The sequence below is a fragment of the Protopterus annectens genome, chromosome 4.part0, assembly GCF_019279795.1.
Source record: "Protopterus annectens isolate FY-2018-M chromosome 4.part0, PAN1.0, whole genome shotgun sequence".
Lineage (NCBI taxonomy): Eukaryota > Metazoa > Chordata > Ceratodontiformes > Protopteridae > Protopterus > Protopterus annectens.
The window spans coordinates 15,151,491-15,174,150 of NC_056733.1; positions in this window are offsets into that span (position 1 = coordinate 15,151,491).

Genomic DNA, 22,660 nt, shown 5'->3' on the forward strand with positions numbered 1-22,660 from the left:
GGCTCCAGCCCACCAGCAACAACAACAGCAGCAGACATGCATTATGATGGAGGCTGGAGCCACACAGCAGCATGACTTGGAGCGTGCAGGTAATATGCCATATGTATAGTTGACTGTTCTGTACACTGGTAGTTAATGCATGTGTGTTCTCGGTTTGTAGCTGTTATCATGGTATTTATTGTGCAAGTGTGATATTCTCAATATCAGCAGCTGATCTGTGAAAGCCAACTGTTGTGCTACTGAACTGTATCATACTCACAGTATCAGTGGCACAGTTGTGCCCGCTGACATTAATTTCGTCATTTCTGCAGGTCCCGCCAGTGTAACAGCAAGGCAGCCTATCCATGCTGGTGAGTGTGTAATAACAATACCTTTAATAGTCTTGATAGTAATAGTAATAATAGGCTCAATCAGTAGTGCTCTATGTTTGCATGCAGGTGTGTTTGTGTCTGTGTGTTGATATCTCACATACTGAGGAGTGTGCATGTGTGCCTGTGTGCATGTGTGCCTGTGTTGCATGTGTGCATCACTGGTAACATTGTGTACACATTGTAAACCGTGTTTCCCATCTTACTCCCACAGGTTCTGGTGCTGCTCTGGTGTTGTGCAGCGGGGAACCTGAATCAGCTGCCATGGATAGTGATGATGATGATACCTGTGTAATGGCACATTGAGGTGTGCCAGGGTCCGTCATTGGTCAGCCAGTTGACAGTACACAGCTGTCGACCCCATCAATGCGCACAGTCATCCTGCCAATACATCCTTTGTCACCAATGTCCCTAGGTGATGGACAGGATACAGTGGGCATTGACCAGGGTAATGTCGTGTCAGTGGCACATGCATCCCCACACAGCAGCCATGGCCAGGGTCCTGACATGGTACCACACAGGCAGATGTCCAGGGGTTCTCGTGGGAGCATCCGTGGGCATACTGCCCCTGTCAGACGTGCCCACAGAGGTCTTACAACCTAAGCTATGTTTCGGGCTGTAATGCAGGCACAGTCACGTATGGAACGGTACACCAGACAGGGTCTGAGGGAGCTGAGAGCATGTCGCACAGACATGAATGACAGTATGTGTGACATTGCAGCTGCCATCCGTAATTTCACCGAGGTCATTGACAGACGTTGGGGGGACACATTAGATCTCTTCCACAAGTACATGTCCATGAGCCAGGGCAATGGTGGACGGTTGAGGCATCGGCATATGTCAGCAACAGCAGCAGCTGGCAGTCGTCGCGGATGACAACAGGGCCGCGGCCGCTCCCATAGTGCCAGCAGCAGCCCCAGCAATGCTGGGTCTGTGCTGTCCTCAGACCACCCCAGGAGACCACGTGCATGTGGCTCTGGACAGTCCCAACGGGGACCTGTCTCCTGACACCAACCACCTGCTTCTGATGACAGTACCCAGTCTGGCTTAGTACCGGATATGGTCCGTAGCACCCCTGCCAGGCACAGGTACCGTGTCCGTGGCCAGAGACACTGATCTGTATGACCTGGCAGGTACAGTCTGTGGCTGTCCACACACACCAGTATATGGCAGCCATGAGGTGGAACTGTGTGCATGCATACACACATGCGAATTGATAACACCTAGGGCTACCGCATACATGCACACACTGCATCAACATTGCCCCAACTTGTACTGCTGTCCCTCACCAACACACACACACACACACACACACACACACACACACACACACACACACACACACACACATACATGTCAATTGGTTGTATCAGTGGCAGATTCAGGCATACCAAGTACACACCCTGTGCATATGATGAAACTGTGCCACCTCCTGCAATCTGTAACATCGGTGCAGGAACAGGTTAACATGTTGCTGATGCACAGGGTGACTACATAGAAGTGTAGTAATAGTATCATGTTGTCAACAGTACAGTGTAATGATATCATTGTGGGTATATCCCAGCATGCCTGATGCAGTAACAGTATGATTGTCTTGTATTGTTTTGTACACCCATAGTAATTACCATAGTGTAACATCTGCACATCTTTGCATACCGGTGGTAAGGCTGTCAACAGAAGGCCACATACATAGGTAGCACAGGGGATATGAAAATGAAAGTATTGAAACTCAATGATGGACATGTACACTGGAGGTTGCATGCTGTCCACACTCGACTCTGCAATGAGGATGTTTGAGGATGTTGATATCTGTGCAGTACTACACAACAGGCTCAGGAACCACAAGAGCACCCTAGCACTACAAGGTCACACCTCATACCATGCTTGACAGCCCCAACACACAGAACTAACTATGACAGGAGTGAGAGTCCCCATAAATGTCAAGGATACTGTGGTGGCAGGACAGGTAGCGTACATCCTACTAAGTCTGGAACCACTGAGTGAGGGCTCAGGGTGTGTTATTTGACATGTGTATTAGTTCAGGTATGAGCACCTGGGTTTCCGTCCGGTTATTCTACATTATGACTGTACATGGCCTGTACACTTGTGGGAGGTGAGGCTGGACCCTGGCCATCTGACCTGTGCATTCCTGGGTACAGGTTTATAGTGCCTGCATATTTGCACTGTTACCTACTGGAAGTGGTACACCTTGTTTGTTGTAGCATAGACTACATCCAAGCCTGCTGACTGTAGCTTTGTTTGTATGCATGTTTGCTTGTTATTACCCTGGAACACTGATTCCACCTGCAATGCAGATATACAGCGCCTCTGTGGATCCCAAGTGACATCTGTATTGCTTACTGTACTTATGTCCATGTCTCACTTAACAGAACATCAGTGTTTGTCCTGTTTGCATGTACGTTGCCTGTAACACATTGCATACGACTTACCTGGCATTTGCTCACAAAAGCATTCCTATATGCCAGTGCTAACAAATCAGAAGGACTACACCCTCACATACTCACCTTGTGTACCTTGTTCCCCATTGGCCCTATGTGTTGTTAATTATCATGGAAATCACAATACTATGGTAGCATGTGCAAAGGTCACTTGTCAATCACCTCTCTGTTCCAGTTGTTGAATATGTGAGTCATGTGGCAATGTCACAGCTGCCTCATGTACACAGACAACCCTCTCCCCTTCCCATGAACTTACAACACATGTGAGAGATGCAATCACATAGCCAAACTGGGGGCTAAGCTCTCTTACCTCAGTACTTGCATAACCTGTCAGGTGGCGTGTGATACTACGGTGACTACTATACCAGTCTCACATGGACCTACTCCGACAGCAATCCAAACACATAAACACACAGGAACATTGTTGGAGCCTCAGAATAGCATCCTGCCTGAGCAGCAGACACCTCCGAAGGTGGCACACAAGCAGTCTTTACGCCGGAACAGAGCACATGCAACACATAGCTCACAAAGCCTGTGTGCCGAACAGTCACAGTCTGTAGGGCTAGACAACACACCTGCTACAGTTGTAATAGGTACCTCTATCGTCAGGTACACTGAGGTCCCGCTCACCAGGCTGAACAAGAAGGTCACGGTGTTATGCCTGTGGGGCACTATGATCCACCACATAACACAAACATACAGGTCAGTCCAAGGCATGTACACATATGACTCAGTCATTGTCCATGCCAGTGTGAATGACCTGTGATGTACCTCCCTGGACTACATGGTAGGGGACATAGAGGGGCACTCTGAGCATGTGGCACAGGCTGGTATGACCCTGACCTTGGTTAGCATCATACCCTCACCAAGACTGCTGCCACAATATGTAGACAGGATGATCAATGTCTATATTTGGCTTATGTTTCAGTGTCATTCAAAGGGTATCCAATGCCTGTCAGCGTGAGATTACATGCTAGACAAGCCACGTTGCTTTGCTAGGGACAGCTTGCACCTGTCACCCATGGGCCGTTGTATATAGGCAAAGGCTCTTGCTACACACATAGTGCCTTTGTATGCAGGGCTCAAATTACATAGCCATCTCCACAGTTATCACACGGGATAGGACACTAATAGTAATGCTACTCAACGCCAGCAGTGTAAACCTCAAGATGCATGCACTTGAAACTGTCCTTAGCATGGAGAACAGCAATATCTGTGCAGTAACAGATTCCTGATTCAAGGCTCCCAGGTGCACCCCATCACTGCCAGGTTATACCTCATACCATGCTTGTCATTCCCTACACATGCACCAAACCTGAACAAGGGGAAGTATCCAAAGGCACCACAGATACACACACCTCCAGGTTGGTGGCACAGCACAAAGCATCAGGGCCTATCCATGTGCAACTAACAGTGGGTTAGACTGCCTTCAGGTTCATAGCCTGGCACACACCACCCTCCCATACCCAGGGAACCCACTTGACCTTCCTGACAACACTGGGAATATGACAGTCTCTACATACACCATTATATGGCTGGACTGCAACTACCCAAACTTAGAGTGTGAGCATTACTCTAGCTCCAAGACCCTAGCAGAAAGGTTCCTAGCATGTAGTCACTGAATTGCTATGGAACAACTTGTTACCACTCCCACAACAGGTGAACACATGCAGCACCTGTTCATCAACAACATGTGGACTATATGCTCCAGACCAGACGTGTATCTCTAGCTGGTAGGATGACACCATATACAACTCACACTGTATATTCACATACCACATGCAGCCCCTGCACAGTAAACCACAGTCATACAGTTGTCTAATGCAAATTCCATGTATTCACATGAGGCAGGCTTCAGACATGGGAACTATTGAAGGTCACAGGTACATATGTCTGTGTGGCACACACATACCTCATGTGTGCATTGACATTTGCCACACAATATTAAGAGCAACAGCCCACACACATGGACAAACTGTGCGACAAAAACACACATGGCATTTGCAGGATTCAAACCCCTACCTAACTATGTTACGACACTTGAGAGAGACGCATTAGCAGAGTGCGCTATTTGCATTACTGGGAGGTTTCCCTTCTCCTGCTGTACTTATAGGATGCTGACTTCATCAGTATTTAGACAGAGGAATGTGCATCATGTAGTGTGTTCTTCTAGTTGCCAAAAGGGACATTTTTCACACAGAATTGCACACACACTAACCCCCCTCACCCAAACACACACACACACTGAGCATTTGCAGGATTCAAACCCCTACCTAACTATGTTATGACACTTGAGAGAGACGCATTAGCAGAGCACGCTATTTGCATTACTGGGAGGTTTCCCTTCTCCTACTGTACTTATAGGGTGCTGACATCATCAGTGTTTAGAGAGAGGAATGTGCATCATGTAGTGTGTTCTTCTAGTTGCCAAAAGGGACATTTCTTTCACACACACTAACCCCCCTCACCCAAACACTCACACTGAGCATTTGCAGGATTCAAACCCCTACCTAACTATAGAAACAAAAATAGATACCGCTAAAAATCCAAAGATCCACTCGTCAACCCAAAGCCAGTAGCAAATTGTGTGACAATAAACGAATGGAATCCCCCACGATGGATAGAACGACTGTGTAACAAAATTTTAATCACAACACATTTATTGTAATAAAGAAAGAACAGATGAGCGCTTTCGCGTACAAACATGTACGCTTCTTCAGATCTAACACACTTTGTTTAAAACAACCTTATATACCAAAATTCTTACATTCCAATAAAACAATTATTCAATCATCCAATTAACTACTCTGCATTTTCTTAATAGGCATTCTTTTGCAGACTAGTACCTCTACGCCCATATATAATATATAATAAAACATCCTATGTTATTACTAAATGAAATATATAACTAGACTTCCAATCTGTTATCATGATATATACCAATATTATACTTTTGTCTAAAAACTTAATTTACATATATTAAATAACACAAAAACATATACTAACTATATGTAGAACACAGAAGTATATAAAAATATATATAAAAACAAATATGTTAAATATCCATGTGTATATATACATATACATAGACATATATAAATAAATAAATGAATAAACCATACCTATTTATTATAAAATCATTTATTGCTGCGTCTTCCAGTATAGGCTTAATAGATATAAATTGATTAAGGCCAGATGATAAATGTGCTTGCAGCCTAACAATCCATTGGAGTTCTACCATCTCTAAATAATTCAAATTATTACCCCCTCTCTGTTTAGGTCTTAATATTTGTAATACTCTAAATCAAAATTCATGCCCCTCCTTCATCTAATATGTCTAGCTGGGGCATTCTGTTGGTTAGACTTTCTGATTTCATAAGAATGGTTATATATTCTGTCTTTAAGTCTTCTCGTTGCTAAACCAACATAGAACGCTGTACAATGTAAGCAAGTGGCCAAATAAATAAGGTTAGTGCTATTGCACGAAGCAAAAAACCTAGGTCTGAAAACATTATATCAGGATGTATGAATACTTGTGTATCTGTAATTAATTTGCACATATTACACTTATTACAGGCATATGTGCCTATTCTCTCATCATTTTCTGACCATTCATTTAAAAGTTGTCCATGATCAGAACAAAGTAAACACTTCAAATTTTTGCTATTTTTATATGTAAACTTGGGTGTTTCACCTACAATATCAGCAATGGAAGAATCCATTGTTAATATATGCCAATTCTTCCGTATAATTCTTACAATTCCTCTATTGTCATTAGTAAATCTGGTGGTAAATGCTACCCTCTTATCCTTCATCCCCTCAGTAGCATATGTAGAAACCCTGGACCCAATGTACCCTTTTCTATCCATATTATTATGTTTCTTATCAATATCACCATGTTTCTTAAGTACAGAATTTCTTATATCTCTCACCATGACTCCATTGTAGCCCCTAGCCATAAAAAGATGTTCCATTATATCAGCTTGTTCAGCTAATACATTACTTTCTTTACATAACCTGGTTAATCTAATAAATTGACTTTTGACTATATTAGGAAAAACATGGCGGGGATGCATACTGTTATACTGGAGCAATGTATTTTTCCAACACGCTTTTCTTAATAAAGATGTAACTATCCTACCATGTCTATCTATACTTAAGGTAATATCTAAAAAATCAATGGTTTCAATAGAACATTCCATGGTGAATCTTAAGAAACTAGTAGTGGATACCAAATAAAATATAAATTCTCTTATTTCTTCCACTGTCGCATTCCAAAATATAAGTACATCATCCACGAATCTTTTATATAGTAAAACTTTCTCATAGTATCTACTATTGAAAAGATGGTTCTTCACCCAATAATAAACCACCAGATTGGCATACGTGTTCGCACATGGGGTGCCCATAGCGACACCCCATTTCTGTAGGTACAACTTATCCCTAAACATAAAGACATTATTGGAGAGAACAACATCCAATAGCACACATATAAGTATCTGTTTGTCCTTACTAAAACTGACATCATGATTCAATAATTCCCTAATGGCTTCAATACCGTATTCATTAGGAATTGATGTAAACAAGTTTTTTACATCGTGTAACTAAAAGACAAGTGTCTGTGGTTCGATCAATAGAAAACTGTTCAATAGTATCTAATAATTGATAAGTGTCCCTAAGTATAGAAGGTATCCCCTTGACCAAAGGTCTTAAAGCCTTCTCTATAAAAACAGATATTGTTTCAGTAGCCCACCCTTCACCAGACACTATCGGGTGCATAGGTAATGGAAACACATTCTTATGGACTTTAGGCAGTCCTTTGATGTAAGGGATTACAGGTTGATCAATACAAAAATAATCATAGAGCTCCTGGCTAATTTGTCTGCACATTAATAAGTCATACACTATTTCATGGATATTCTTAATAATTTCAGTTAATGAGTGAACATCAATCTCATTATATGTATTGACTTCTCTTAACATCATATACATATTCTCATTATAATCCATGGTATCAAGCAAAACAACCCCGCCCCCCTTGTCAGCTGGCTTGATTGTCAACTCGGTGTTACTGCATAGGTGCTTAAGCGAGCACCATTCCTCCCTTGAAATGTTAAAAAATACACATTTCTTCTTAGTTTGTGAAAAATAGTTGTAAAAATCTTTCTCTCAAAGTTTAATATAACACTATTTGTGCTGGCAGCACCGGTGAAAAGGTGCTCTTACGCTTAAGTCTTAAGCAACAATCAGAAACTTTCTCTTTCATATCTGTTTTATCACAAAAGAACAATTTCAATGAAACTAATCGTCCAGAAACTCTCAAATCCATTAACAATTCACTCAGCCTGCTACTTTGAGAAGGAATAAAAGTAAGTCCTTTGTTAAGTAATGAAAGGTCAGATAAAGTAAAGTCAAACCTGGAAAAATTAAATACATTCAGTCCTTCATGCGACGTCTCAGGTCTTTATTCTCTCCGGAAAACTTTCTTTTCCTGCGACCTGGGCTGCTTGAGCGGTTCCTCGATGCTGTCCGCTTCTACACCGGAAAAGGCAAAAACCACTGTATGCTACCAGCAGGAAATTTGGGTTTAGCTCCCAACATGTTTTCTGTCTGCCCACCTCTATATCCCTGCTGATTCGGTGGAGGAGTATCAACATTAGGTGTATTCCCTAATGATTCATTGCTGTCCGGAGGTGTGGTAAAAGTTTCATCAGTGTTACTCTCATTTTCAAGAGAAGCTGCATCCAAGCGAATGGAAGCCACTCCATTAACATTAGAGGATACACAATTGTTTGAAGTAGATACAGCAGATACTGTTTCTTTGTTCATTTGCTGGTTCACATATACCTTAGGCCAAACAAACACTTGCCCAAGGGAAAAATCCCTAAAATCAGGCTGAAGCTTACGATGCTTGATGAGCTGAAGCTTGTCACTAAACATATTGACTTGCAAATAGATGTTATCTAATCTTTTTACATAATTCTCACCTTTAAAGCAGTTGTGCAGATCTCTATTCAGAGTCTCTACCTTAACTAGTAATTCCGCTTCCAAAGGGGAAAAATAATCAACCAGTAGTCTCATATAATTATTACTAAGTTCAATGTTCAATTCTTGCCATCTCTTAAGAAGCTCGGGATGGCTATCACCATACGAAGGCATGCAGAGAACTCTCATACCTCTGGGAATAATATGGAAGTGCAAACACACCTCCATATGCCTACTTTGCCATGTGTATCTTTGTAGTTTGTATAAGTCATTTTCTAGTTCTCTGCTCAATGCATTAAATTCAGTAAAGTTCTCCACATTACCTCCTGTAGAAACTGCTGCTGGTAATTGCAAGTCCAAAGAGAGTAGAGGGTTACTACGTTGATTAACAATATTGTTCCACCTTAAGTCAGTGTCCCTTCCTTTGGGATTGTAGTCTAGCTCAATGGATGTAGTTTCCATCGTGTGAAATAGCGGTATCAACAAAAAGCACAGAACAATAGAAACAAAAATAGATACCGCTAAAAATCCAAAGATCCACTCGTCAATCCAAAGCCAGTAGCAAATTGTGTGACAATACATGAATGGAATCCACCGCGATGGATATAACGACTGCATAACAAAATTTTAATCAACACATTTATTGTAATAAAGAAAGAACAGATGAGCGCTTTCGTGTACAAACAAGTACGCTTCTTCAGATCTAACACACTTTGTTTAAAACAACCTTATATACCAAAATTCTTACATTCCAATAAAACAATTATTCAATCATCCAATTAACTACTCTGAATGCATTTTCTTAATAGGCGTTCTTTTTGCAGACTAGTACCTCTTGTCCATATATAATGACACTTGAGAGAGAAGCATTAGCAGAGTGTGCTATTTGCATTACTGGGAGGTTTCCCTTCTCCTGCTGTACTTATAGGGTGCTGACATCATCAGTGTTTAGGAAGAGGAATGTGCATCATTTAGTGTGTTCTTCTAGTTGCCAAAAGGGACATTTTTTTCACACAGAGTTGCACACACACACACACACACACACACACACACACACACACACACATTGAGCATTTGCAGGATTCAAACCCTTACCTAACTATATTATGACACTTGAGGGAGACGCATTAGCGGAGCGCGCTATTCGAATTACTGGGCATCTGTTCTTCACCTGCAGTATTTATAGGGTGCTGACATCATTATTTATAAAGAGGTATGTACATCTATTACTATCTGTCAGTTAGGGGGATAGCATATATATGCATTAACAGCCGCCTACTTCAGGGTCAGATATGCACATCAGCACTGCCAGGTTATGTTTTATACCATGCTTCGTGACCACAGGACCTGTAACACACAACACAACCAGTTCAGACCACCCTTCCCAAATCCAGGACACGCACTTTGCTTCCCTGGGAACAGTGTAGGATATGAAGGTGTTCACATACACCATTACAGTGGTCAACATCAGGTACAGGTATATTGTGTGTGGGAACTACTCAGGCCTCAACAACATCACCCTACAGCCACTACAGTTTGTGAATCTATGTGCTATGGCAGGACCACTCACCACAGCCACAAGGGGGAATACATATTGGACCTGACCATCTGCAACATGGGGACTCTGTTCCACACCAGAGGTAGACCACCATTGTTAATATCTGACCATACCCACCTTTCCCTGGACATCCATATCCCATCCCCACCCCCAGGCAAGGTCGTCACTGCAAACAAAGTATTTATCAAAAGCAGACTTTGCACTTGTGAAGACTGGGGTGGAAGACTTCAAAGGACCCATTCTGGGGGATTATACAGGACACTCTGCATAATCCTTGACAATTGCATTCTATGAGCATCTGGAAGGTTTGCATTGATCATGCTATCCCAAATAAACCCATGACTCCTCCCCAACAGGACACCTGTCTGGTGTACACCAGCCATATATAAGCTGTACAACAGAAGGAGTGAGCTAATACATTACAGAGCAATATCCCACAGAGGGAGGACGTCTCTGAACAGTACTGGCACGACACTTCAATCCCTCAAAATCATCACGTCAAAGTGTTGACAGTGAAATTGTCCAGACACTGCAGATAAGGCTCCCCTCAGTCTGTAATTGACATCCAATTACTGTTATAAGTCCTCACCAACCCTCTTCCAGCAAACACCAGCCACATGGTTGTGACCTATCAAATTCAACCCCTGGAATCTCCACTGTGTCCCTGCTTGATGGAGGCACAGCACACTAGCCTCAAACGGTGCCTTCTGTGACCTACTTTACAGAGGCACAGTAGCCTACTCTACTGGGGAGGCAGACGCCAAGCACACTCTGGCTAAGCTTTTATTCCCTAGGGCAAACGGCCTAGTATTGACCTCTACACCCATATGTTTAATTTTCAGATGCACAATATTTGTTGCTAATAGACTGTTTGCAGGTCTTTATTGCCATAGCATTCCCTGTTTCTATGAACAACTTGTGTATCTGTGGAAGATTTTGAATATGAGAGGGATCCACTATTTCACTTATGTCTATGTAGTCATTTAACTGTGTGCACTGGGCAGATTGCTGTATTGTGGTTGGTTCCTGGATTAACACATACAAATACCAGATATGTGTGGCCAACTGCTAAACTGAGACATGGCCTAAGTGTGTGAGCATGCCCAGTTCAGGCTTTCCATGGCATGTTGCCTGACATATGTCTCATTTATCAAAGTGTGCGAGCATGCCCAGTGTGAGCTTGCCATATGTTGAAATCTGCAGTCCACCACATTTGTGGTTGTGTGTGAACTTCAACAATATTTCACATTTATAGTTGTGTGTTGGGTGTCATGTTGCATACTTACTGCCCAACTGCTTTGTGTCTGAACCCAACAGGGATTATATTGTGCCTGCAGGGTTTGCATGGGATAGTTTGCATAGTTGTCAACATCCTTTCATACTGACCAAACACTGTAATATCGTATAGTGTACTGGTTCAGTACTTTCACTGTGGTGGACAGTATCCTGGGTTTCAGTCCTATCACTGCTTTAAATATTCATAGTGAGCACACCAGACTGGTTAAGGGCCAGTTGTGCACATATGACCATGTTGCATTATGTTCAGATATGGACTGCTTAAACCAGGCTTGTCCAACATTGGTAGTGTATTCCGCAACTTGGGTGGACATTGACAAGCACTAGCGATGTGCCCTAGGCCATTTCTAATGCTAGTCAGAGAGTGTGTTTGTCCTTCAACACACATTGTAACTGGATTTTGCCATGACATATTTCAAGGTTAGTATACTGTGCCTCTGTCTACCCGTGACATAACAGTCATACCCAGGGTAAACCTACCATCTCCCATTCACTCATCAAGATTCCTCTTGAGGAGAGTCAATGAGGGACTCTCTGGCTAACCTGTACTGGGAGTTTACTCGAGTGGGCGGAGCTTCTGGGTTATGGATCAATCACTACAGCATGTCCTATGTATGTCAGTGCTGCGGTTCAGGTCTCTCATATGCATAGCTCACTGGCATTCAGATTGTACAAGGTGCAGCATGTTCATTGATTCCAGCTTGGACATGGCTTTATACATCAGGCACAGATTGCTTCTGGGCAGGCAGTATGGCACTGTGTGGAGCTGCAGTTTGTTTAATCAGGCAACACATGGCATCTGTTCGAGCTCTTTGATCCTCCTGGTGAGATACTTTTGGGGTCTTTCCAGTTGATGGAGGTGTCTGCTGAGGTACATCCCACAGGGGCCATTGTACTCAATTGTGAGGCTGATGAAGGATGACTGCAGAGGCACATTGATCTCCCCTGATCTAGATCTGACTACCTTCATGATTAGGTGGGTATATGGTATGTTTCTGTAACCACTACAGCCACATGGTTGTCAAATGCAAGATATCTATCAACTTGTGTCCCCAGGTCTGTTATTACTTATAAAGTACTTATTGGGTTAACACCTATGTGGTAATTGGTGGGCACTTGCTGTTTATCCACAGGGGATGACTATACACTTTTCTGCAATTAGCTTGATGACATGGCTCTGGCACCAGTTGTCTGTTTCTATGTGGCCCTTTTGTAGGATGCTTGTGTCGGCTGGAGGGTCAGATATGGTGCCCAGTTTGTAGTCCTCTGCAAACTTGTTCAGACACAGTCCTTCCATGTTGGCCTGTACCTATGGGACATATATACCAAACAAGGGAGGTCCCAGGACCGAGTCTTGTGGGATGCCAGTTGTATCTGGTTTGTAGTCTGACATGGCTGCAGCATTTCTGACCATGTCAGTTCTGTCCTTGGGCTGGTTTGCAACCCCTCTACTGACATAGGGGTTTATATTTAAGCTGGTGAGCTTATCTATAATGAACACGTGGGGTATTGTATGGAAGGCTTTTGAAAGGTCCAGATAGGCTGTGTGGACCACATTCCCCTCATCAATGGCCTTAATGACTGTTTCAAATGAGTCAAACATGTTTAAGGGGCAGGATCTGCCCTTAAGAAAGCCACACTGGGTAGGGTCCAGTGTCTGTAGGTCCCCAATATCTTTATTTCTGAGGTCCATGCTGATCCTTTCCATAGCTTTGCAGACCAAGCTTGTCAGGATTCTGGGGTGATAGTTTGCAGTATCCATTCAGGCACCACCTTTGTGGAGAAGGACCACTGTTGTTGTACACTGCTCTTTGGGTACATATCCTATGATAAGGCTGAAATTGAGCAGTAGTGTTATTTGGCGTTCCATTCTTCTTGGAATCCATGTTGGACACAGCCCAGGATACCATCTCGTACCATTGATGCTGTGTGTTTTGCTTTGAAGATGCTGGCTGTTACCTCAGCATCTGCAATGTCAGGGGGCCAGCACTCTGCTGGGATAGATATTTGTCATTTTTGGGGGGGGGGGGGTTTGCACTGAACCTGTCAGGTTGTATGTTGGCAATGTGTGTGTGTTTGGTGTATTGTTTGTAATATTTGAGTGATTCAGAGCATATCTGTGAATTCCCAACAAGGTTCCTACCATCAGTTAAGAAAGCCTTGTGATTATCCTTAGTGTCCTGTACAATTTGTATCTTCATAGGTTCATACTAGGCTATCTGCCTAGGGCATTTATAAGCCTAGCCAGAGTGTGTGTGGCTTTCGCCACCCCTTGCTATGTGAATATTATGCCCATTTAGGGTTTACTTTACTGTGCCTCTGTCTAGACGTGACACAGTGAAGACCCCCAGTGTACATCTACGATCTCCCATCCACTTGGCAAGATTCCTGTTGAAGAGAGTCAGTGAGTGGCTCTGCCTAACATGGAGTGGGATTCTGTTCCGGAGTGTAGGGAGCCTCTGGGTTATGTATCTGTCCCTCCAGCACATCCTATTTAATTATGTGTTGAGGCTGACATCCCTCACTCTCGCAGCTCTGATGGATTTTCTGGGGTGGAGCATGTCCATTAATTCTGTGTTGGACATGGCCTTGTACATCGGGCATACATCACCTCTGAGTAGGCAGTATGTGACTGCATACAGCTGGGGTGTCTTCAGCCAGGCAGCATATGACATATATTTGAGACCCTTTATCCTCTTGGTGAAGGTACCTTTGAGGTCTTTCTAACTGCTGCAGGTGTCGGGTAAGGTACATCCCAAATGGGGCATTGTACTAAATTATGGGCCTGATAAGAGAAGAGTATAGGGGCACAATGACCTCTGTTGATGTAGATGTGAATCCTTTCATGATAAGGTGGCCAATATAGAAGGTCTTCCTAGCCACGTTGACAATGTGAGTGTCACGAGAGGTTACTGTCCACTTGTGTCCCTAGGTCCCTGATTACTTCTTCCATACGCAATGGATTACCACCTATGTGGTAATTTGTGAGTACCATGTTTGGTATTTGGTGAGACATTCATACTCTCCAGTGTCTTCAGGAAGGCTGAGTGGGGTTCCTGGGTTTGAGAGGGTGGTCTGTAGCATGCTACAAACTGTACAGCAGTTTTGCCTATGGTTAGTTGCACATGGATGGTCTCCGATGCTTCGTGCATTGTCAGTAACCAGGACATGTGGGTATCTTTGCTGAATATGGATACTTCCCCTCCTTTTGTCGTTTGGTCCAGGTTTTGGGGCCAAAAAGCATGATATGAGGTATAAACTGGTAGTGCTGGTGTGCTCTCAGGAGCCTTGATGCAGGTTTCTGTCACTGCACAGACATCGATGTTCTCCATACTGGGGAGGGCCTCGGGAGCGTGTTTCTTGAGGTTTAGACTTCTGGCATTGAGCAGCATTACCCTTATGTTTTTTCCACTTATGTTTTCTAGGGAGGTGGGTTTGTCTTTTCAGCCTTGCCTACAAAAGGCACTATGGAGGTGGCAAGAGCCTTAGCCAATATCCAGACGCCCAGGGGTGACAGGTGCAAGCCATCCCTGGCAAAGCAGCGTGGCTTGTCAAGCATGACATCCCAAGCAGACAGACATTGGATCCCCTTGGAATGACACCAGTAATTGAGACAATTGTTAAAGCTGATCATTCTGTGTTTGTACTGTAGCATCATTCTTGGTGAGGGTAGGATGCTGCCCAAGGTCAGAGTCGTATCGGCCTGGCCTACATAATCGGAGAGCGCCTCTATGTCTCTCTTCATGTAGTCCAGGGAGGTACGTCTCAGGTCATTCACACCAGCATGGACAATGACTGAATCATATTTGTACTTGCTTTGGAGTGACCTGCGTACTTGTGTTATGTGGCAGATTGTAGCAGCCTACAGGCAGCTTACTGTACCCTTTTCCTTGTTCAGTCTGGTGAGCGGGACATCAGTGTGTCTGACTATGGAGTCACCTATTACAAGTGTATCAGGCATGTTGTTTGTCCTTACGGGCTGTAACTAGCACACCAACTTTGTGTACTATGTGTTGCATGTGCTATGTTTGGAAGTAGTGGTTGCTTGGGTGTCTGCTTTGGAGGCCTCTGTTGATGTGGTCGGTTTGTAATTAGAGCATCCGGGAATGTTTTTCTGGGTTTATGTCTTTGGTTTGCAGTTGTGATAGGTCTATGTGAGACTGGGTTTGTGGTGTGTGTGGTTACTTTCTCCTCCTGACTAGTTTTGACAGTACTGAGTTGAGAGAGCTCAGCCTCCAGTTTGGATAAATGGTTGCATCTCTCACATATATTTGTATTTCTTGGGGGGAGGAGAGGGTTGTCTGTGTACATGGGGCAGGTGTAACATTGCCTCAAGATTCACAGATTCAACTTGTTGTAGCTGGCCTTAGTGGATTGTATGAGTGGCCATATTTTATTGCCATAATACTGATCAGAGTTTACTTCCCTTTTTGGGTTTGCTCTGTCATGTAGTAGCTTCCTCATTCTCTTGCATGGTTTGGTAATGGCTGGGGTCCACCATGCCAGATGCCTGCGTGTATGGCATTGGGTCTTGGTTTTGTTTGGGATTGCATAATCCATGCATTCTTGAGTGTTCATAGAATGCATGTATAACGGGTTCTGAGGTGTGGCCCATATTTTGCACAGGCACAGGGCCTTTAATGGATTCCACATCAGTTTGGAGGAGTGAAACATTTGCTTTACACATGTTTTTCACTGTAGTTTTCTGGCCAGGGACTGTGGTCAGAATGTGTATATCCAGTGTGATTACTCTATGGTCTAATCTTACCAGTGAGGGATACACTTCTCATCTGGCCATACAGTACCCATGTTGCTGATTATCACATCCAGTATGCTTACTCCTCTTGTGGGAGTGGTACGTTGTTCCTGAGCATTTTGGTTTATGGATTCTAGGAACCTTTGGCCTAAGGTGTTGGAGCTAGAATAATGCTCCCAGTCTATGTTTGGGTATTTTCAGTCACCCAATATAATGTTGTTTGGAGAGCTTGATAATTTCATGTGTTCCAACATAGGCGAAGTGCAGTTCCTGGTGTTAGGAGGGTAGTCTGTAGCAGGCTATAAACTGGGAGGCAGTTTTAGCCACTGTTACTTGACCATGGCTAGTCCATGCTGCTTCTTGTTGTGGTACCAACATGGGGGTGTGGTTATCCTTGACAATTATTGCTAATCACCCTCCTTTTGTAGTTTGTTCCATATTTTGGGGCTGTAAAGCACAGTATGAGGTGTAACCTGGTAGTGTTAGGGTGCTCTTGTGAGCCTTGACCCAGTTTTCTGTTACAGAACAGATATCAACATTCTCCATGCTGAGGGGAGTTTAGACTGCATGCATCTTGCAGTTTAGACTTCTGGCATTGGGCAGCATTACATCTAGGTTCTTATCCCTTGTGATGCCTATGGAGGTGGGTTTGTGTTTTGAGCCTTACCTATCCAAGGCACGCTGGGGGTAACAACAGCCTTTGCCAGTATCCAAAAGGCCAGGACTGATAGGTGCACGCCACCCCTAGCAGGTGGAGCATCGTGTCGTGCTCAGCATGTCATCCCAGGCTGGCAAGCATTGGATCCCCTTTGACTAACAGCAATACTTAAGCCAATTATTGTAATTGATCATCTCGTCTTCATATTGTGGCATCATGCTTGGTGAGGGTAGGATGTTAGTCAGGGTCATCAGGTTTGCATGTACTACATGGTGTTACATTGCTTAACACATGGCAATCATGCCTCAGGTGGTGCTGCAGGGCTGCCTATGTTGGATGCACATACTACACTCCCTGTACATGTTTGAAAGCAGGTTGTGTCAACTTAGGCATCCCTTTTACTATATGTGTGAGTCGGAGAGAGGTATCATTTCCAGGGTCCCTACTGAGCCAGTGTATGTGCTATGCGTTGCCGCTTTGCCAAGGCATACTGGGCACGCCTCCTTCTTCCTACTGGGGCAGGCTCAGGTTGTTCCTCCTCCGAGTCGCACCCTGCCTGTGATTGGCTTGGCAATGGTGGGGGGCTTTTTGGCCCAGCCCTATGCTGATCCTGCTGCAGCTGTTTTCGCAGAATCATATTGTGTAGCATAGCACATACCATGACAATTTGGGTACATGTAGTTGGTGAGTACTGCAAGGCTCCACCAGATGTGTCCAGGCACCGGAACCGTGACTTGAGCAGCCCAAACACATGCTCGATTACATTTCGTGTTTGTGCGTGTGCCTCATTATGGCGTTCCTGTTCAGGTGTGTGTGCGCATTTCTGATGGGTGTCATTAGCCACGGCTCCAGTGCATATCCAGCACCCCCTACTAACTGACCATGTGGGATGTCCCCATTGGCAAATGTCTGGTACAGCTGCGTCAGATGCCAGATATGGGAATCATGGTAGCTTCCAGGGCAGCCAGCACACACATTCATTATTATGCCCTGGACATCACACATGACCTGGCAGTTGATGGAGGGGAAGCCCTTGCGGTTAATGTAGGCCCTACCCCGCTCACCAGCTGGTGCCTTGATGCGTATATGCGTGCAGTCTATTGCACCCACTACCTCAGGGTATTCCGCTATTTGTTGGAAGAGACGCATATTGCTGGCCAATGCCTCTCAGGAATTGGGGAAATATACATGATCTCCAACATGTGCTGACATGTCATCCAGGAACTGGTGCAGTAACCTGGATGCTGATGCTTGTGAGATCCCCATCATATCACCAGTTGGTCTCTGGAAGGTACCTGTTGCTAGTATTCTTAGGCCAGCACATACCTTGGTTTCCACTGGGATGGGTTCCCCTCTGTTGGTTCTGTGTGTGAGGCGTGGCCTGCACAGCTCCACTATTTGCTGCAGGAGATCTCTGTCCACTCTATAGCGCTCCACTATCTCCAGCTCATGTAAAACCTGGTAGGTGACCCTGGGCCTGTACACTCTTCTCCGTCTCATCACTGTGGGTTGTCTGGCAGTTGTCTGGCAGCATTTGCATTGTCACCACCCTCAGCAAGACGCCTATGTCTCCTTATGACAGCTATGGCAGCCCCTAGCATTTTTGCCCTGAGTGAAGCTTTTTCAGTTTTCACTTCTAATAGCTTACTCCTGTCTTGCAGTGTCTCTTGAGAGAAACATGCTGCACTGCTGTTTGCAGAGTTTTAACTGCTGGGCTAGTATTCTGCCTGTGTAATTGCCTGCTTCTAATTGTTTTCACCTGCTAGCTCTACCACTATTCCCTGCAGCTTCCTACTATTTCTCCTGCTTCCTTTTTCCTTTCTGTTTCCTCAGGGGGGAGCAACGCGCATACCAGCGAATACTCGCTCACAGTGGCTTACACACGAGCACACATGCTTACACGGTCTAGAATCTGCTTATTCGGGTTAGAATGCGCGCACACCAGTGCAAACAGTCTTACAAGTCTGTAAACAGGCCCCTACATGATTACTCTGCCTTACACACGCGCACACAGTCTTATTCGTGCCTCCTGGTGCACACACGCGCACAATCACGCTCAGCAAGAAACTTTGATGTTCGCCACAGTGTACACCTTCCATTTCTTGGCTTTCCCATGCCTATCTGTTGACACTCCTCTTTCTATGATGTGTGACTGACATCTTTCACTTAACACTTTCCTCCAATGAACTTCATTTCTTTGACATTCCCCTCTGTGATGTCACCTATCTCCTACTCTGTTACTCCCCTTTATCTAACTCTTACACTACTCAGAATGTGCTCATTTGCTATGTGACAGTGAGATTCAGTATCCTAACACTCATTTACATCAGATTGCCTACTAATGCTTAGTTACGTGTCTTACACTCAGCTTCCCCCCTTAGCAACCACTAAACGATGGCCATGTTGTTTTTGGTCTGCTAGTCCCTGCATTGTAAATCCATGCATTGCATAAAACCCACATTTGTGGGTTTAAAACCTTTATTTTTAGGTTTTATACAGCGCAGCCCGTTTGCACAGGCCTGCGCTGCATTTAAACATCGCCAATCGCCACATATTTGGCCATTGGCATGCTGCCTGATACATATGCACCCTTTATTTGGAGCTGACATGGCTCCATTGTGTTATTTGCAGAAACGTACTCAGTTGTCAACTGAGTACATTTCTGCACCTAACACGACTCTTACACGGGCTGCTTTCAGCTTCGTGGATCGCTAATCTACCTCATTTGCATGCCTTTTGGCTGCAAGTGAGGTAATTAACATATCCACGCCCAGTCCGTGTAAGACACGTTTTAGCTGGTCTCTTACACGGAATTTCTGGCTGTTCCTGGATCGCGATGGCTGCATGGAGTCTTACACTACTCTTAGACTCCATGCAAGCCATTGTGAATCCTGCCCACAATGTAATATAAATTGATTTAATGTAGAATACACACAGATGTGATGTAAACAATATTTTTGTCGTAATTAGTTCTTAATATAATGTCAAGTACATGTGTGTATGTAACCTAACTTAGGATATGCAACTACATGCATCTGAGATAAGTTTACAAATACACACTGCCTTTTACATAGAAATGCAGTCGTCTGAATAAAGTCAGATATATGGGCATCTCCATTATTTCTATATTCAGTCTTAAATTAGTATATCTCTAATTACAATCTTAACAAATACGTTCTTCTGTGGCAGTGACAGTTAATCAGTAAAGTTTAACATTTTATCTTTTTTTTTCTCTTGGGTTTGCTTCCCAGGTGGTACTAAATTTTACCAGTGTAACTCCCAAAATGCTAATATGTCAGAAGTCGCATCATTTTTCTTCCAAACACCTATGATTAAAACCAATATAAAGCATATCTGTGTTTAACATTGGAACATGTTTCAATAGCGTGAGCATAACACATGGCCAAATGTCACTTGCCATTTTTAACTCCTCTGCTTCTTAATGTACTTATTGCCAATGTGGCAAGCCATTGCTGTGTTTACAGTTGCACAAATGCAGTTGGCAAGGCTGTGCATCTTTGTGCATGAGGTATTGCATGTGAAATCTGAATTGGGCACCAATTCAAAACCATATTTCTTGCTTGACTGCTGCAGATATGCCTGGCTAAGGTAGAGATGATGTTCCATTTTGAGTGGAAAGGTAGGGGTTTGAGTCCAGGATTTTTGAGGCACTTCTAATAAAGTGCTACAGCCACAGGCTACTACAGGGGAACTATACTGGGTCTTGGTATAAGGCTGAGGCTTGGAATGGCTTGGCTAAGGCTAGCTCAAGTGCAAATGGCCTCCCATGCACTGGGAAGCAATGGTGTAACCATTACAGAGATGTGAAGAGACACAGGAGGGACTTTTTAGCTGATGGGATGATGAAGTTAAGACTCAAAGACCCCTCAGTTGTGCAAGTACACTGACCCACAATTTGTCTGATTAGCCAGCCAACACAGTTTAGTTATTACAGTGTATGTGTGCGTATGTATTTTTTTTCTGCTGTACAGCTGTAGCAGAGATTGCAGAAAGTAGTGAGGCTCATCTGGAGAGTAACTCATCTCAGAGAAGCACAGGATAAATATACATATATTCTGATTACAAGGCACAAGTATTTAGTCCATTATATATCATCTTGAGCAGGCATACATTAATTCAATATCAAGCCTACACTCCTGCTCCAGTAGCTCTTGGTTATTGCATCAGGCAAGAAGTACTTAAGCTTGTGTGGGATCAATACCTAGAAACAGATATTCAGTTTTTATAGGCTACTATTTAAGATATTTTAACAGAGTTTTTTTATTAAAAGTTCTATAAATACAGATCATGGTGCAACTTTTTTATTCCTGGCAGAGTAGTTTGGTTTAAGATATTTAAGTTCTCTACAGTGTGTCATTATCAATTCACTGTTTGCAAATGCAGTTATTACTTTAGAAAGCAGATATTTGACATGACACAGTGAAAATACATGATTTTTAGTCGAATCAATCAGAACGGTAAGATGTATTTTGACACATTCAAGCCTCCCCATCATATCTTGATGTGGCTATGGTGCACTTATTTCTCATTACTTAATTTCAATACATAAAACAATGTGACATGCCATTGATCTGAGTCTTTCTTGCCCCCCCCCCACATACTTTCTTTCATTTTTATATGTTGCTTCTGAAAAGCACATAAAAAAGGCAGGATAGAGAGGTAGACTGTCCACTGTGGTTTGGCCAACCATGCCTTCACAGATGGCTAGGGTGACACCACAACAGGCAGTATAGATTCTGAATACATCTGGGTCACAATGTGTCAGTGTTGCCTCCACAACTCCTGCCCTACCTGCTCCTCCTGTATCAGGTTGCTGGTGCAGTGGTACCCTACAGGAACAGTGGTTGTGATGATTTTGTAACCCAATAGGAGTTGATGGAGGGTGGCTGGTAGAGGGCATTACGGAGAGAGGCCTGAGTTGAAATGGACCTGCATTGCATTGCAAAAACTATACCATTCTGGCACTGACCCAGGCAGCTGCCGTAGGAGATAGTGGTAACAGCTGAATGTGAGGACTAGATTCTCTTTGCTCATGCTGGATGTGCCTCAAGTCCATACCCATCACCAGTCATGGTATCCCCAAACTTTTGTGTCCATAACCATCCTGGTCTATGTTGTCTGTCCTGTATGAATACATCTGTTACTTAATTTTACCCTACATGACCCTCTCATTCCAAAGTACCTTCCTCAACATTACACCCCATACATAGATCTTCATTTTGCCTGTATGTGTCATCTTGACACACTCGATTTGGTCAAATTGGCTGTACAACACTAATTTCTCACCCATCCCTGGTGTGATGACTCTCCAAAGTCACAAAAGTCTTTGTACAAATCATGTTGTGAAATGGATAGCTATGGTGCTGTCCCACCACCCTCCTGAAAATTGCTGTATTTCCCCTGTTTAACACCCCCATTTTCACCACTGCCCTATCCACCCCTTTTTCACATGTATAATCTAGTCAAAAAACAGAATCCTATACAACACACTTGGCCAAAAATGGTCCATAGAAAAAGCCTTAACTTTCTGTCCTCCGCATTTGTGCAAAGGTCATCACA